Genomic DNA, 19,522 nt, shown 5'->3' with positions numbered 1-19,522 from the left:
ATTGATATCGACGTTTCAGCCGGATTAGAGCGGTTTTACGTGTACATCTTCCGTCGGTAATATAAACGAAAATCAGGAACATTTTAGTTAATTCTAATGAAAACACATTGATTTTTATAATTTGTATTGGAAACAACATTGTCATATGTCTTTTCTTGGATCTAAATAATACGAAACCTCGCTCTATGATTTGAAGTTAAAATCCTCAAATATGGTTAAAATAGTGACTTTTTTCACGTTTTTCATGTAGTTTGATATTACGTAAATATATTCATTTTTACCAATATTTAGATTCTATTTCATGTAGTATCACGATATGTGATTTGGCCTTCAAATCTCAGAATTTTGCATAATATTGCATTTTAGGCAAGTTTTCTTGCCTTTTGTTTCGTACGAAAAATCATCGAATTTAGCAATATTTTGACGTTTATCAACCCCTTTCCCTTTATTTGATTTAAACAAAATATCATCGAATTAGGCAATATTTTGCGGTTTTTCCACGTTTTTGTGAATTTTCACTCTATGGGTATTATTTCATATATATACGATAAAAATTATGCAAACACATAATTGATTAGGTAATAACCTTAAATACTTAATTTTCAATCATCTATTTGTTTCTCGTAAAATACTGAGTAAGATATTGAAAACGGGAGAAGTTCGGTTTTTATTGCATATATCGACGTTTCAGCCAGATTAGAGCGGTTTTACGTGTACATCTTCCCTCGGTAATATAAACGAAAATCAGGAACATTTTAGTTAATTCTAATGAAAACACATTCATTTTTATCATTTGTATTGGAAACAACATTGTCATATGTCTTTTCTTGGATCTAAATAATACGAAACCTCTCTCTATGATTTGAAGTTAAAATCCTCAAATATGGTTAAATAGTGATTTTTTCACGTTTTTCATGTAGTTTGATACTACGTAAATATATTGAGTTTTACCAATATTTCGATTCTATTTCATGTAGTATCACGATATGTGATTTGGCCTTCAAATCTCAGAATTTCGCATAATATTGCATTTTAAGCAAGTTTTCTTGCATTTTGTTTCGTACGAAAAATCATCGAATTTAGCAATATTTTGACGTTTATCATCCCCTTTTCCTTTATGTGACTTAAACAAAATATCATCGAATTAGGCAATATTTTGCCGTTTTCCACGTTTTTTGTTAATTTTCAGTCTATGGGTATTAATTCATATATATACGATAAAAATTATGCAAACACATAATTGATTAGATAATAACCTTAAATACTTCATTTTCAATCAACTATTTGTTTCTCGTTAAAATACTGAGTAAGATATTGAAAAGGGGAGAAGTTCTGTTTTTATTGCATATATCAACGTTTCAGCCGGAATAGAGCGATTTTCGTGTACATCTTCCATCGGTAATATAAACAGAAAATCAGGAACATTTTAGTTAATACTAATGAAAACACATTGATTTTTATCATTTGTATTGGTAACAACACTGTCATGTCTTTTCTTGGATCTAAATAATACGAACCCTCGCTCTATGATTTGAAGTTAAAATCCTCATATATGGTTAAATATTGACTTTTTTCACGTTTTTCATGTAGTTTGATATAACGTAAATATATTCATTTTTACCAATATTTCGATACTATTTCATGTAGTATCACGATATGTGATTTGGCCTTCAAATCTAAGAATTTCGCATAATATTGCATTTTAAGCAAGTTTTCTTGCCTTTTGTTTCGTACGAAAAATCATCGAATTTAGCAATATTTTGATGTTTATCATCCCCTTTTCCTTTATGTGACTTATTAAACAAAATATCATCGAATTAGGCAATATTTTGCCGTTTTCCACGTTTTTGTGAATTTTCAGTCTATGGGTATTAATTCATATATATACGATAAAAATGATGCAAACACATAATTGATTAGATAATAACCTTAAATACTTCATTTTCAATCATCTATTTGTTTCTCGTTAAAATACTGAGTAAGATAATGAAAAGGGGAGAAGTTCGGTTTTTATTGCATATATCGACGTTTCAGCCGGAATAGAGCGATTTTCGTGTACATCTTCCATCGGTAATATAAACAGAAAATCAGGAACATATTAGTTAATACTAATGAAAATACATTGATTTTTATCATTTGTATTGGTAACAACACTGTCATGTCTTTTCTTGGATCTAAATAATACGTAACCTCGCTCTATGATTTGAAGTTAAAATCCTCATATATGGTTAAATATTGACTTTTTTCACGTTTTTCATGTAGTTTGATATTACGTAAATATATTCATTTTTACCAATATTTCGATACTATTTCATGTAGTATCACGATATGTGATTTGGCTTTCAAATCTCAGAATTTCGCATAATATTGCATTTTAAGCAAGTTTTCTTGCCTTTTGTTTCGTACGAAAAATCATCGAATTTAGCAATATTTTGACGTTTATCATCCCCTTTTCCTTTATTTGATTTAAACAAAATATCATCGAATTAGGCAATATTTTGCGGTTTTTCCACGTTTTTGTGAATTTTCACTCTATGGGTATTATTTCATATATATACGATAAAAATTATGCAAACACATAATTGATTAGATAATAACCTTAAATACTTTATTTTCAATCATCTAATTGTTTCTCGTAAAATACTGAGTAAGATATTGAAAAGGGGAGAAGTTCGGTTTTTATTGCATATATCGACGTTTCAGCCGGATTAGAGCGGTTTTACGTGTACATCTTCCGTCGGTAATATAAACGAAAATCAGGAACATTTTAGTTAATTCTAATGAAAACACATTGATTTTTAAAATTTGTATTGGAAACAACATTGTCATATGTATTTTCTTGGATCTAAATAATACGAAACCTCTCTCTATGATTTGAAGTTAAAATCCTCAAATATGGTTAAATAGTGACTTTTTTCACGTTTTTCATGTAGTTTGATACTACGTAAATATATTGAGTTTTACCAATATTTCGATTCTATTTCATGTAGTATCACGATATGTGATTTAGCCTTCAAATCTCAGAATTTCGCATAATATTGCATTTTAAGCAAGTTTTCTTGCATTTTGTTTCGTACGAAAAATCATCAAATTTAGCAATATTTTGACGTTTATCATCCCCTTTTCCTTTATGTGACTTAAACAAAATATCATCGAATTAGGCAATATTTTGCCGTTTTCCACGTTTCTGTGAATTTTCAGTCTATGGGTATTAATTCATATATATACGATAAAAATTATGCAAACACATAATTGATTAGATAATAACCTTAAATACTTCATTTTCAATCAACTATTTGTTTCTCGATAAAATACTGAGTAAGATATTGAAAAGGGGAGAAGTTCTGTTTTTATTGCATATATCAACGTTTCAGCCGGAATAGAGCGATTTTCGTGTACATCTTCCATCGGTAATATAAACAGAAAATCAGGAACATTTTAGTTAATACTAATGAAAACACATTGATTTTTATCATTTGTATTGGTAACAACACTGTCATGTCTTTTCTTGGATTTAAATAATACGAACCCTCGCTCTATGATTTGAAGTTAAAATCCTCATATATGGTTAAATATTGACTTTTTTCACGTTTTTCATGTAGTTTGATATAACGTAAATATATTCATTTTTACCAATATTTCGATACTATTTCATGTAGTATCATGATATGTGATTTGGCCTTCAAATCTAAGAATTTCGCATAATATTGCATTTTAAGCAAGTTTTCTTGCCTTTTGTTTCGTACGAAAAATCATCAAATTTAGCAATATTTTGATGTTTATCATCCCCTTTTCCTTTATGTGACTTATTAAACAAAATATCATCGAATTAGGCAATATTTTGCCGTTTTCCACGTTTTTGTGAATTTTCAGTCTATGGGTATTAATTCATATATATACGATAAAAATGATGCAAACACATAATTGATTAGATAATAACCTTAAATACTTCATTTTCAATCATCTATTTGTTTTTCGTTAAAATACTGAATAAGATAATGAAAAGGGGAGAAGTTCGGTTTTTATTGCATATATCGACGTTTCAGCCGGATTAGAGCGGTTTTACGTGTACATCTTCCCTCGGTAATATAAACGGAAAATCAAGAACATTTGAGTTAATTCTAATGAAAACACATTGATTTTTATAATTTGTATTGGAAACAACATTGTCATATGTCTATTCTTGGATCTAAATAATACGAAACCTCGCTCTATGAATTGAAGTTAAAATCCTCAAATATGGTTAAATATTGACTTTTTTCACGTTTTTCATGTAGTTTGATATTACGTAAATATATTAATTTTTACCAATATTTCGATACTATTTCATGTAGTATCACGATATGTGATTTGGCCTTCAAATCTCAGAATTTCGCATAATATTGCATTTTAGGCAAGTTTTCTTGCCTTTTGTTTCGTACGAAAAATCATCGAATTTAGCAATATTTTGACGTTTATCATCCCCTTTTCCTTTATGTGACTTAAACAAAATATCATCGAATTAGGCAATATTTTGCCGTTTTCCACGTTTCTGTGAATTTTCAGTCTATGGGTATTAATTCATATATATACGATAAAAATTATGCAAACACATAATTGGTTAGATAATAACCTTAAATACTTCATTTTCAATCAACTATTTGTTTCTCGTTAAAATACTGAGTAAGATAATGAAAAGGGGAGAAGTTCGGTTTTTATTGCATATATCGACGTTTCAGCCGGATTAGAGCGGTTTTACGTGTACATCTTCCCTCGGTAATATAAACGGAAAATCAGGAACATTTTAGTTAATTCTAATGAAAACACATTGATTTTTATAATTTGTATTGGAAAAAACATTGTCATATGTCTTTTCTTGGATCTAAATAATACGAAACCTCGCTCTATGATTTGAAGTTAAAATCCTCAAATATGGTTAAATAGAGACTTTTTTCATGTTTTTCATGTAGTTTGATATTACGTAAATATATTCATTTTTACCAATACTTAGATTCTATTTCATGTAGTGTCACGATATGTGATTTGGCCTTCAAATCTCAGAATTTCGCATAATATTGCATTTTAAGCAAGTTTTCTTGCCTTTTGTTTCGTACGAAAAATCATCGAATTTAGCAATATTTTGACGTTTATCAACCCCTTTCCCTTTATTTGATTTAAACAAAATATCATCGAATTAGGCAATATTTTGCGGTTTTTCCACGTTTTTGTGAATTTTCACTCTATGGGTATTATTTCATATATATACGATAAAAATTATGCAAACACATAATTGATTAGGTAATAACCTTAAATACTTAATTTTCAATCATCTATTTGTTTCTCGTAAAATACTGAGTAAGATATTGAAAAGGGGAGAAGTTCGGTTTTTATTGCATATATCGACGTTTCAGCCGGATTAGAGCGGTTTTACGTGTACATCTTCCGTCGGTAATATAAACGAAAATCAGGAACATTTTAGTTAATTCTAATGAAAACACATTCATTTTTATCATTTGTATTGGAAACAACATTGTCATATGTCTATTCTTGGATCTAAATAATACGAAACCTCGCTCTATGATTTGAAGTTAAAATCCTCAAATATGGTTAAATATTGACTTTTTTCACGTTTTTCATGTAGTTTGATACTACGTAAATATATTGAGTTTTACCAATATTTCGATTCTATTTCATGTAGTATCACGATATGTGATTTGGCCTTCAAAAATCAGAATTTCGCATAATATTGCATTTTAAGCAAGTTTTCTTGCATTTTGTTTCGTACGAAAAATCATAGAATTTAGCAATATTTTGACGTTTATCATCCCCTTTTCCTTTATGTGACTTAAACAAAATATCATCGAATTAGGCACTATTTTGCCGTTTTCCACGTTTTTGTGAATTTTCAGTCTACGGGTATTAATTCATATATATACGATAAAAATTATGCAAACACATAATTGATTAGATAATAACCTTAAATACTTCATTTTCAATCAATTATTTGTTTCTCGTTAAAATACTGAGTAAGATATTGAAAAGGGGAGAAGTTCTGTTTTTATTGCATATATCGACGTTTCAGCCGGAATAGAGCGATTTTCGTGTACATCTTCCATCGGTAATATAAACAGAAAATCAGGAACATTTTAGTTAATACTAATGAAAACACATTGATTTTTATCATTTGTATTGGTAACAACACTGTCATGTCTTTTCTTGGATCTAAATAATACGAAACCTCGCTCTATGATTTGAAGTTAAAATCCTCATATATGGTTATATATTGACTTTTTTCACGTTTTTCATGTAGTTTGATATAACGTAAATATATTCATTTTTACCAATATTTCGATACTATTTCATGTAGTATCCCGATATGTGATTTGGCCTTCAAATTTAAGAATTTCGCATAATATTGCATTTTAAGCAAGTTTTCTTGCCTTTTGTTTCGTACGAAAAATCATCGAATTTAGCAATATTTTGATGTTTATCATCCCCTTTTCCTTTATGTGACTTATTAAACAAAATATCATCTAATTAGGCAATATTTTGCCGTTCTCCACGTTTTTGTGAATTTTCAGTCTATGGGTATTAATTCATATATATATACGATAAAAATGATGCAAACACATAATTGATTAGATAATAACCTTAAATACTTCATTTTCAATCATCTATTTGTTTTTCGTTAAAATACTGAATAAGATAATGAAAAGGGGAGAAGTTCGGTTTTTATTGCATATATCGACGTTTCAGCCGGATTAGAGCGGTTTTACGTGTACATCTTCCCTCGGTAATATAAACGGAAAATCAAGAACATTTTAGTTAATTCTAATGAAAACACATTGATTTTTATAATTTGTATTGGAAACAACATTGTAATATGTCTATTCTTGGATCTAAATAATACGAAACCTCGCTCTATGATTTGAAGTTAAAATCCTCAAATATGGTTAAATATTGACTTTTTTCACGTTTTTCATGTAGTTTGATATTACGTAAATATATTCATTTTTACCAATATTTCGATACTATTTCATGTAGTATCACGATATGTGATTTGGCCTTCAAATCTCAGAATTTCGCATAATATTGCATTTTAAGCAAGTTTTCTTGCCTATTGTTTCGTACGAAAAATCATCGAATTTAGCAATATTTTGACGTTTATCATCCCCTTTTCCTTTATGTGACTTACACAAAATATCATCGAATTAGGCAATATTTTGCCGTTTTCCACGTTTTTGTGAATTTTCAGTCTATGGGTATTAATTCATATATATACGATAAAAATTATGCAAACACATAATTGATTAGATGATAACCTTAAATACTTCATTTTCAATCAACTATTTGTTTCTCGTTAAAATACTGAGTAAGATAATGAAAAGGGGAGAAGTTCGGTTTTTATTGCATATATCGACGTTTCAGCCGGATTACAGCGGTTTTACGTGTACATCTTCCCTCGGTAATATAAACGGAAAATCAGGAACATTTTAGTTAATTCTAATGAAAACACATTGATTTTTATAATTTGTATTGGAAACAACATTGTCATATGTCTTTTCTTGGATCTAAATAATACGAAACCTCGCTCTATGATTTGAAGTTAAAATCCTCAAATATGGTTAAAATAGTGACTTTTTTCACGTTTTTCATGTAGTTTGATATTACGTAAATATATTCATTTTTACCAATATTTAGATTCTATTTCATGTAGTATCACGATATGTGATTTGGCCTTCAAATCTCAGAATTTTGCATAATATTGCATTTTAAGCAAGTTTTCTTGCCTTTTGTTTCGTACGAAAAATCATCGAATTTAGCAATATTTTGACGTTTATCAACCCCTTTCCCTTTATTTGATTTAAACAAAATATCATCGAATTAGGCAATATTTTGCGGTTTTTCCACGTTTTTGTGAATTTTCACTCAATGGGTATTATTTCATATATATACGATAAAAATTATGCAAACACATAATTGATTAGGTAATAACCTTAAATACTTAATTTTCAATCATCTATTTGTTTCTCGTAAAATACTGAGTAAGATTTTGAAAAGGGGAGAAGTTCGGTTTTTATTGCATATATCGACGTTTCAGCCAGATTAGAGCGGTTTTACGTGTACATCTTCCCTCGGTAATATAAACGAAAATCAGGAACATTTTAGTTAATTCTAATGAAAACACATTCATTTTTATCATTTGTATTGGAAACAACATTGTCATATGTCTTTTCTTGGATCTAAATAATACGAAACCTCTCTCTATGATTTGAAGTTAAAATCCTCAAATATGGTTAAATAGTGATTTTTTCACGTTTTTCATGTAGTTTGATACTACGTAAATATATTGAGTTTTACCAATATTTCGATTCTATTTCATGTAGTATCACGATATGTGATTTGGCCTTCAAATCTCAGAATTTCGCATAATATTGCATTTTAAGCAAGTTTTCTTGCATTTTGTTTCGTACGAAAAATCATCGAATTTAGCAATATTTTGACGTTTATCATCCCCTTTTCCTTTATGTGACTTAAACAAAATATCATCGAATTAGGCAATATTTTGCCGTTTTCCACGTTTTTTGTTAATTTTCAGTCTATGGGTATTAATTCATATATATACGATAAAAATTATGCAAACAGATAATTGATTAGATAATAACCTTAAATACTTCATTTTCAATCAACTATTTGTTTCTCGTTAAAATACTGAGTAAGATATTGAAAAGGGGAGAAGTTCTGTTTTTATTGCATATATCGCCGTTTCAGCCGGAATAGAGCGATTTTCGTGTACATCTTCCATCGGTAATATAAACAGAAAATCAGGAACATTTTAGTTAATACTAATGAAAACACATTGATTTTTATCATTTGTATTGGTAACAACACTGTCATGTCTTTTCTTGGATCTAAATAATACGAACCCTCGCTCTATGATTTGAAGTTAAAATCCTCATATATGGTTAAATATTGACTTTTTTCACGTTTTTCATGTAGTTTGATATAACGTAAATATATTCATTTTTACCAATATTTCGATACTATTTCATGTAGTATCACGATATGTGATTTGGCCTTCAAATCTAAGAATTTCGCATAATATTGCATTTTAAGCAAGTTTTCTTGCCTTTTGTTTCGTACGAAAAATCATCGAATTTAGCAATATTTTGATGTTTATCATCCCCTTTTCCTTTATGTGACTTATTAAACAAAATATCATCGAATTAGGCAATATTTTGCCGTTTTCCACGTTTTTGTGAATTTTCAGTCTATGGGTATTAATTCATATATATACGATAAAAATGATGCAAACACATAATTGATTAGATAATAACCTTAAATACTTCATTTTCAATCATCTATTTGTTTCTCGTTAAAATACTGAGTAAGATAATGAAAAGGGGAGAAGTTCGGTTTTTATTGCATATATCGACGTTTCAGCCGGAATAGAGCGATTTTCGTGTACATCTTCCATCGGTAATATAAACAGAAAATCAGGAACATATTAGTTAATACTAATGAAAATACATTGATTTTTATCATTTGTATTGGTAACAACACTGTCATGTCTTTTCTTGGATCTAAATAATACGTAACCTCGCTCTATGATTTGAAGTTAAAATCCTCATATATGGTTAAATATTGACTTTTTTCACGTTTTTCATGTAGTTTGATATTACGTAAATATATTCATTTTTACCAATATTTCGATACTATTTCATGTAGTATCACGATATGTGATTTGGCTTTCAAATCTCAGAATTTCGCATAATATTGCATTTTAAGCAAGTTTTCTTGCCTTTTGTTTCGTACGAAAAATCATCGAATTTAGCAATATTTTGACGTTTATCATCCCCTTTTCCTTTATTTGATTTAAACAAAATATCATCGAATTAGGCAATATTTTGCGGTTTTTCCACGTTTTTGTGAATTTCCACTCTATGGGTATTATTTCATATATATACGATAAAAATTATGCAAACACATAATTGATTAGATAATAACCTTAAATACTTTATTTTCAATCATCTAATTGTTTCTCGTAAAATACTGAGTAAGATATTGAAAAGGGGAGAAGTTCGGTTTTTATTGCATATATCGACGTTTCAGCCGGATTAGAGCGGTTTTACGTGTACATCTTCCGTCGGTAATATAAACGAAAATCAGGAACATTTTAGTTAATTCTAATGAAAACACATTGATTTTTAAAATTTGTATTGGAAACAACATTGTCATATGTATTTTCTTGGATCTAAATAATACGAAACCTCTCTCTATGATTTGAAGTTAAAATCCTCAAATATGGTTAAATAGTGACTTTTTTCACGTTTTTCATGTAGTTTGATACTACGTAAATATATTGAGTTTTACCAATATTTCGATTCTATTTCATGTAGTATCACGATATGTGATTTAGCCTTCAAATCTCAGAATTTCGCATAATATTGCATTTTAAGCAAGTTTTCTTGCATTTTGTTTCGTACGAAAAATCATCGAATTTAGATAATAAATAAATATAATTTTAAAATAAATATAATTTTGAATAATTAAATAAATTAATTAATAAATTAATTAATAATTAATATAATTAAGATAAATATAATTTTGACGTTTATCATCCCCTTTTCTTTTATGTGACTTAAACAAAATATCATCGAATTAGGCAATATTTTGCCGTTTTCCACGTTTTTGTGAATTTTCAGTCTATGGGTATTAATTCATATATATACGATAAAAATTATGCAAACACATAATTGATTAGATAATAACCTTAAATACTTCATTTTCAATCAACTATTTGTTTCTCGATAAAATACTGAGTAAGATATTGAAAAGGGGAGAAGTTCTGTTTTTATTGCATATATCAACGTTTCAGCCGGAATAGAGCGATTTTCGTGTACATCTTCCATCGGTAATATAAACGGAAAATCAAGAACATTTTAGTTAATGCTAATGAAAACACATTAGCATTAATATTGCATTTTAAGCAAGTTTTCTTGCATTTCGTTTCGTACGAAAAATCATCGAATTTAGCAATATTTTGACGTTTATCATCCTATTTTCCTTCATCTGACTTAAACAAAATATCATCGAATTATGCAATATTTTGCCGTTTTCTACGTTTTTGTGAATTTTCAGTCTATGGGTATTAATTCATTATATATACGATAAAAATGACGCAAACACATATTTGATTAGATAATAACCTTAAATACTTCATTTTCAATCATCTATTTGTTTCTCGTTAAAATACTGAGTATGATATTGAAAAGGGGAGAAGTTCTGTTTTTATTGCATATATCGACGTTTCAGCCGGAATAGAGCGATTTTCGTGTACATCTTCCATCGGTAATATAAACAGAAAATCAGGAACATTTTAGTTAATACTAATGAAAACACATTGATTTTTATCATTTGTATTGGTAACAACACTGTCATGTCTTTTCTTGGATCTAAATAATACGAAACCTCGCTCTATGATTTGAAGTTAAAATCCTCATATATGGTTAAATATTGACTTTTTTCACGTTTTTCATGTAGTTTGATATAACGTAAATATATTCATTTTTACCAATATTTCGATACTATTTCATGTAGTATCACGATATGTGATTTGGCCTTCAAATCTAAGAATTTCGCATAATATTGCATTTTAAGCAAGTTTTCTTGCCTTTTGTTTCGTACGAAAAATCATCGAATTTAGCAATATTTTGATGTTTATCATCCCCTTTTCCTTTATGTGACTTAAACAAAATATCATCGAATTAGTCAATATTTTGCCGTTTTCCACGTTTTTGTGAATTTTCAGTCTATGGGTATTAATTCATATATATACGATATAAATGATGCAAACACATAATTGATTAGATAATAACCTTAAATACTTCATTTTCAATCATCTATTTGTTTCTCGTTAAAATACTGAGTAAGATAATGAAAAGGGAAGAAGTGAGGTTTTTATTGAATATATCGACGTTTCAGCCGGATTAGAGCGGTTTTACGTGTACATCTTCCCTCGGTAATATAAACGGAAAATCAAGAACATTTTAGTTAATTCTAATGAAAACACATTGATTTTTATAATTTGTATTGGAAACAACATTGTCATATGTCTATTCTTGGATCTAAATAATACGAAACCTCGCTCTATGATTTGAAGTTAAAATCCTCAAATATGGTTAAATATTGACTTTTTTCACGTTTTTCATGTAGTTTGATATTACGTAAATATATTCATTTTTACCAATATTTCGATACTATTTCATGTAGTATCACGATATGTGATTTGGCCTTCAAATCTCAGAATTTCGCATAATATTGCATTTTAAGCAAGTTTTCTTGCCTTTTGTTTCGTACGAAAAATCATCGAATTTAGCAATATTTTGACGTTTATCATCCCCTTTTCCTTTATGTGACTTAAACAAAATATCATCGAATTAGGCAATATTTTGCCGTTTTCCACGTTTCTGTGAATTTTTAGTCTATGGGTATTAATTCATATATATACGATAAAAATTATGCAAACACATAATTGATTAGATAATAACCTTAAATACTTCATTTTCAATCAACTATTTGTTTCTCGTTAAAATACTGAGTAAGATATTGAAAAAGGGGAGAAGTTCTGTTTGTATTGCATATTTCGACGTTTCAGCCGGAATAGAGCGATTTTCGTGTACATCTTCCATCGGTAATATAAACGGAAAATCAGGAACATTTTAGTTAATACTAATGAAAACACATTGATTTTTATAATTTGTATTGGAAACAACATTGTCATATGTCTTTTCTTGGATCTAAATAATACGAAACCTCGCTCTATGATTTGAAGTTAAAATCCTCAAATATGGTTAAATAGTGACTTTTTTCACGTTTTTCATGTAGTTTGATACTACGTAAATATATTCATTTTTACCAATATTTAGATTCTATTTCATGTAGTATCACGATATGTGATTTGGCCTTCAAATCTCAGAATTTCGCATAATATTGCATTTTAAGCAAGTTTTCTTGCATTTTGTTTCGTACGAAAAATCATCGAATTTAGCAATATTTTGACGTTTATCATCCCCTTTTCCTTTATGTGACTTAAACAAAATATCATCGAATTAGGCACTATTTTGCCGTTTTCCACGTTTTTGTGAATTTTCAGTCTACGGGTATTAATTCATATATATACGATAAAAATTATGCAAACACATAATTGATTAGATAATAACCTTAAATACTTCATTTTCAATCAATTATTTGTTTCTCGTTAAAATACTGAGTAAGATATTGAAAAGGGGAGAAGTTCTGTTTTTATTGCATATATCGACGTTTCAGCCGGAATAGAGCGATTTTCGTGTACATCTTCCATCGGTAATATAAACAGAAAATCAGGAACATTTTAGTTAATACTAATGAAAACACATTGATTTTTATCATTTGTATTGGTAACAACACTGTCATGTCTTTTCTTGGATCTAAATAATACGAAACCTCGCTCTATGATTTGAAGTTAAAATCCTCATATATGGTTATATATTGACTTTTTTCACGTTTTTCATGTAGTTTGATATAACGTAAATATATTCATTTTTACCAATATTTCGATACTATTTCATGTAGTATCCCGATATGTGATTTGGCCTTCAAATTTAAGAATTTCGCATAATATTGCATTTTAAGCAAGTTTTCTTGCCTTTTGTTTCGTACGAAAAATCATCGAATTTAGCAATATTTTGATGTTTATCATCCCCTTTTCCTTTATGTGACTTATTAAACAAAATATCATCTAATTAGGCAATATTTTGCCGTTCTCCACGTTTTTGTGAATTTTCAGTCTATGGGTATTAATTCATATATATATACGATAAAAATGATGCAAACACATAATTGATTAGATAATAACCTTAAATACTTCATTTTCAATCATCTATTTGTTTTTCGTTAAAATACTGAATAAGATAATGAAAAGGGGAGAAGTTCGGTTTTTATTGCATATATCGACGTTTCAGCCGGATTAGAGCGGTTTTACGTGTACATCTTCCCTCGGTAATATAAACGGAAAATCAAGAACATTTTAGTTAATTCTAATGAAAACACATTGATTTTTATAATTTGTATTGGAAACAACATTGTAATATGTCTATTCTTGGATCTAAATAATACGAAACCTCGCTCTATGATTTGAAGTTAAAATCCTCAAATATGGTTAAATATTGACTTTTTTCACGTTTTTCATGTAGTTTGATATTACGTAAATATATTCATTTTTACCAATATTTCGATACTATTTCATGTAGTATCACGATATGTGATTTGGCCTTCAAATCTCAGAATTTCGCATAATATTGCATTTTAAGCAAGTTTTCTTGCCTATTGTTTCGTACGAAAAATCATCGAATTTAGCAATATTTTGACGTTTATCATCCCCTTTTCCTTTATGTGACTTACACAAAATATCATCGAATTAGGCAATATTTTGCCGTTTTCCACGTTTTTGTGAATTTTCAGTCTATGGGTATTAATTCATATATATACGATAAAAATTATGCAAACACATAATTGATTAGATAATAACCTTAAATACTTCATTTTCAATCATCTATTTGTTTTTCGTTAAAATACTGAATAAGATAATGAAAAGGGGAGAAGTTCGGTTTTTATTGCATATATCGACGTTTCAGCCGGATTACAGCGGTTTTACGTGTACATCTTCCCTCGGTAATATAAACGGAAAATCAGGAACATTTTAGTTAAATCTAATGAAAACACATTGATTTTTATAATTTGTATTGGAAACAACATTGTCATATGTCTTTTCTTGGATCTAAATAATACGAAACCTCGCTCTATGATTTGAAGTTAAAATCCTCAAATATGGTTAAAATAGTGACTTTTTTCACGTTTTTCATGTAGTTTGATATTACGTAAATATATTCATTTTTACCAATATTTAGATTCTATTTCATGTAGTATCACGATATGTGATTTGGCCTTCAAATCTCAGAATTTTGCATAATATTGCATTTTAAGCAAGTTTTCTTGCCTTTTGTTTCGTACGAAAAATCATCGAATTTAGCAATATTTTGACGTTTATCAACCCCTTTCCCTTTATTTGATTTAAACAAAATATCATCGAATTAGGCAATATTTTGCGGTTTTTCCACGTTTTTGTGAATTTTCACTCTATGGGTATTATTTCATATATATACGATAAAAATTATGCAAACACATAATTGATTAGGTAATAACCTTAAATACTTAATTTTCAATCATCTATTTGTTTCTCGTAAAATACTGAGTAAGATATTGAAAAGGGGAGAAGTTCGGTTTTTATTGCATATATCGACGTTTCAGCCAGATTAGAGCGGTTTTACGTGTACATCTTCCCTCGGTAATATAAACGAAAATCAGGAACATTTTAGTTAATTCTAATGAAAACACATTCATTTTTATCATTTGTATTGGAAACAACATTGTCATATGTCTTTTCTTGGATCTAAATAATACGAAACCTCTCTCTATGATTTGAAGTTAAAATCCTCAAATATGGTTAAATAGTGATTTTTTCACGTTTTTCATGTAGTTTGATACTACGTAAATATATTGAGTTTTACCAATATTTCGATTCTATTTCATGTAGTATCACGATATGTGATTTGGCCTTCAAATCTCAGAATTTCGCATAATATTGCATTTTAAGCAAGTTTTCTTGCATTTTGTTTCGTACGAAAAATCATCGAATTTAGCAATATTTTGACGTTTATCATCCCCTTTTCCTTTATGTGACTTAAACAAAATATCATCGAATTAGGCAATATTTTGCCGTTTTCCACGTTTTTTGTTAATTTTCAGTCTATGGGTATTAATTCATATATATACGATAAAAATTATGCAAACACATAATTGATTAGATAATAACCTTAAATACTTCATTTTCAATCAACTATTTGTTTCTCGTTAAAATACTGAGTAAGATATTGAAAAGGGGAGAAGTTCTGTTTTTATTGCATATATCGACGTTTCAGCCGGAATAGAGCGATTTTCGTGTACATCTTCCATCGGTAATATAAACAGAAAATCAGGAACATTTTAGTTAATACTAATGAAAACACATTGATTTTTATCATTTGTATTGGTAACAACACTGTCATGTCTTTTCTTGGATCTAAATAATACGAAACCTCGCTCTATGATTTGAAGTTAAAATCCTCATATATGGTTATATATTGACTTTTTTCACGTTTTTCATGTAGTTTGATATAACGTAAATATATTCATTTTTACCAATATTTCGATACTATTTCATGTAGTATCCCGATATGTGATTTGGCCTTCAAATTTAAGAATTTCGCATAATATTGCATTTTAAGCAAGTTTTCTTGCCTTTTGTTTCGTACGAAAAATCATCGAATTTAGCAATATTTTGATGTTTATCATCCCCTTTTCCTTTATGTGACTTATTAAACAAAATATCATCTAATTAGGCAATATTTTGCCGTTCTCCACGTTTTTGTGAATTTTCAGTCTATGGGTATTAATTCATATATATATACGATAAAAATGATGCAAACACATAATTGATTAGATAATAACCTTAAATACTTCATTTTCAATCATCTATTTGTTTTTCGTTAAAATACTGAATAAGATAATGAAAAGGGGAGAAGTTCGGTTTTTATTGCATATATCGACGTTTCAGCCGGATTAGAGCGGTTTTACGTGTACATCTTCCCTCGGTAATATAAACGGAAAATCAAGAACATTTTAGTTAATTCTAATGAAAACACATTGATTTTTATAATTTGTATTGGAAACAACATTGTAATATGTCTATTCTTGGATCTAAATAATACGAAACCTCGCTCTATGATTTGAAGTTAAAATCCTCAAATATGGTTAAATATTGACTTTTTTCACGTTTTTCATGTAGTTTGATATTACGTAAATATATTCATTTTTACCAATATTTCGATACTATTTCATGTAGTATCACGATATGTGATTTGGCCTTCAAATCTCAGAATTTCGCATAATATTGCATTTTAAGCAAGTTTTCTTGCCTATTGTTTCGTACGAAAAATCATCGAATTTAGCAATATTTTGACGTTTATCATCCCCTTTTCCTTTATGTGACTTACACAAAATATCATCGAATTAGGCAATATTTTGCCGTTTTCCACGTTTTTGTGAATTTTCAGTCTATGGGTATTAATTCATATATATACGATAAAAATTATGCAAACACATAATTGATTAGATGATAACCTTAAATACTTCATTTTCAATCAACTATTTGTTTCTCGTTAAAATACTGAGTAAGATAATGAAAAGGGGAGAAGTTCGGTTTTTATTGCATATATCGACGTTTCAGCCGGATTACAGCGGTTTTACGTGTACATCTTCCCTCGGTAATATAAACGGAAAATCAGGAACATTTTAGTTAATTCTAATGTAAACACATTGATTTTTATAATTTGTATTGGAAACAACATTGTCATATGTCTTTTCTTGGATCTAAATAATACGAAACCTCGCTCTATGATTTGAAGTTAAAATCCTCAAATATGGTTAAAATAGTGACTTTTTTCACGTTTTTCATGTAGTTTGATATTACGTAAATATATTCATTTTTACCAATATTTAGATTCTATTTCATGTAGTATCACGATATGTGATTTGGCCTTCAAATCTCAGAATTTTGCATAATATTGCATTTTAAGCAAGTTTTCTTGCCTTTTGTTTCGTACGAAAAATCATCGAATTTAGCAATATTTTGACGTTTATCAACCCCTTTCCCTTTATTTGATTTAAACAAAATATCATCGAATTAGGCAATATTTTGCGGTTTTTCCACGTTTTTGTGAATTTTCACTCTATGGGTATTATTTCATATATATACGATAAAAATTATGCAAACACATAATTGATTAGGTAATAACCTTAAATACTTAATTTTCAATCATCTATTTGTTTCTCGTAAAATACTGAGTAAGATTTTGAAAAGGGGAGAAGTTCGGTTTTTATTGCATATATCGACGTTTCAGCCAGATTAGAGCGGTTTTACGTGTACATCTTCCCTCGGTAATATAAACGAAAATCAGGAACATTTTAGTTAATTCTAATGAAAACACATTCATTTTTATCATTTGTATTGGAAACAACATTGTCATATGTCTTTTCTTGGATCTAAATAATACGAAACCTCTCTCTATGATTTGAAGTTAAAATCCTCAAATATGGTTAAATAGTGATTTTTTCACGTTTTTCATGTAGTTTGATACTACGTAAATATATTGAGTTTTACCAATATTTCGATTCTATTTCATGTAGTATCACGATATGTGATTTGGCCTTCAAATCTCAGAATTTCGCATAATATTGCATTTTAAGCAAGTTTTCTTGCATTTTGTTTCGTACGAAAAATCATCGAATTTAGCAATATTTTGATGTTTATCATCCCCTTTTCCTTTATGTGACTTATTAAACAAAATATCATCGAATTAGGCAATATTTTGCCGTTTTCCACGTTTTTGTGAATTTTCAGTCTATGGGTATTAATTCATATATATACGATAAAAATGATGCAAACACATAATTGATTAGATAATAACCTTAAATACTTCATTTTCAATCATCTATTTGTTTCTCGTTAAAATACTGAGTAAGATAATGAAAAGGGGAGAAGTTCGGTTTTTATTGCATATATCGACGTTTCAGCCGGAATAGAGCGATTTTCGTGTACATCTTCCATCGGTAATATAAACAGAAAATCAGGAACATATTAGTTAATACTAATGAAAATACATTGATTTTTATCATTTGTATTGGTAACAACACTGTCATGTCTTTTCTTGGATCTAAATAATACGTAACCTCGCTCTATGATTTGAAGTTAAAATCCTCATATATGGTTAAATATTGACTTTTTTCACGTTTTTCATGTAGTTTGATATTACGTAAATATATTCATTTTTACCAATATTTCGATACTATTTCATGTAGTATCACGATATGTGATTTGGCTTTCAAATCTCAGAATTTCGCATAATATTGCATTTTAAGCAAGTTTTCTTGCCTTTTGTTTCGTACGAAAAATCATCGAATTTAGCAATATTTTGACGTTTATCATCCCCTTTTCCTTTATTTGATTTAAACAAAATATCATCGAATTAGGCAATATTTTGCGGTTTTTCCACGTTTTTGTGAATTTCCACTCTATGGGTATTATTTCATATATATACGATAAAAATTATGCAAACACATAATTGATTAGATAATAACCTTAAATACTTTATTTTCAATCATCTAATTGTTTCTCGTAAAATACTGAGTAAGATATTGAAAAGGGGAGAAGTTCGGTTTTTATTGCATATATCGACGTTTCAGCCGGATTAGAGCGGTTTTACGTGTACATCTTCCGTCGGTAATATAAACGAAAATCAGGAACATTTTAGTTAATTCTAATGAAAACACATTGATTTTTAAAATTTGTATTGGAAACAACATTGTCATATGTATTTTCTTGGATCTAAATAATACGAAACCTCTC

The sequence above is a fragment of the Procambarus clarkii genome, chromosome 73 (assembly GCF_040958095.1).
Source record: "Procambarus clarkii isolate CNS0578487 chromosome 73, FALCON_Pclarkii_2.0, whole genome shotgun sequence".
Taxonomy (NCBI): Eukaryota; Metazoa; Arthropoda; class Malacostraca; order Decapoda; family Cambaridae; genus Procambarus; species Procambarus clarkii.
Note: the sequence above shows the minus strand (reverse complement) of the source record.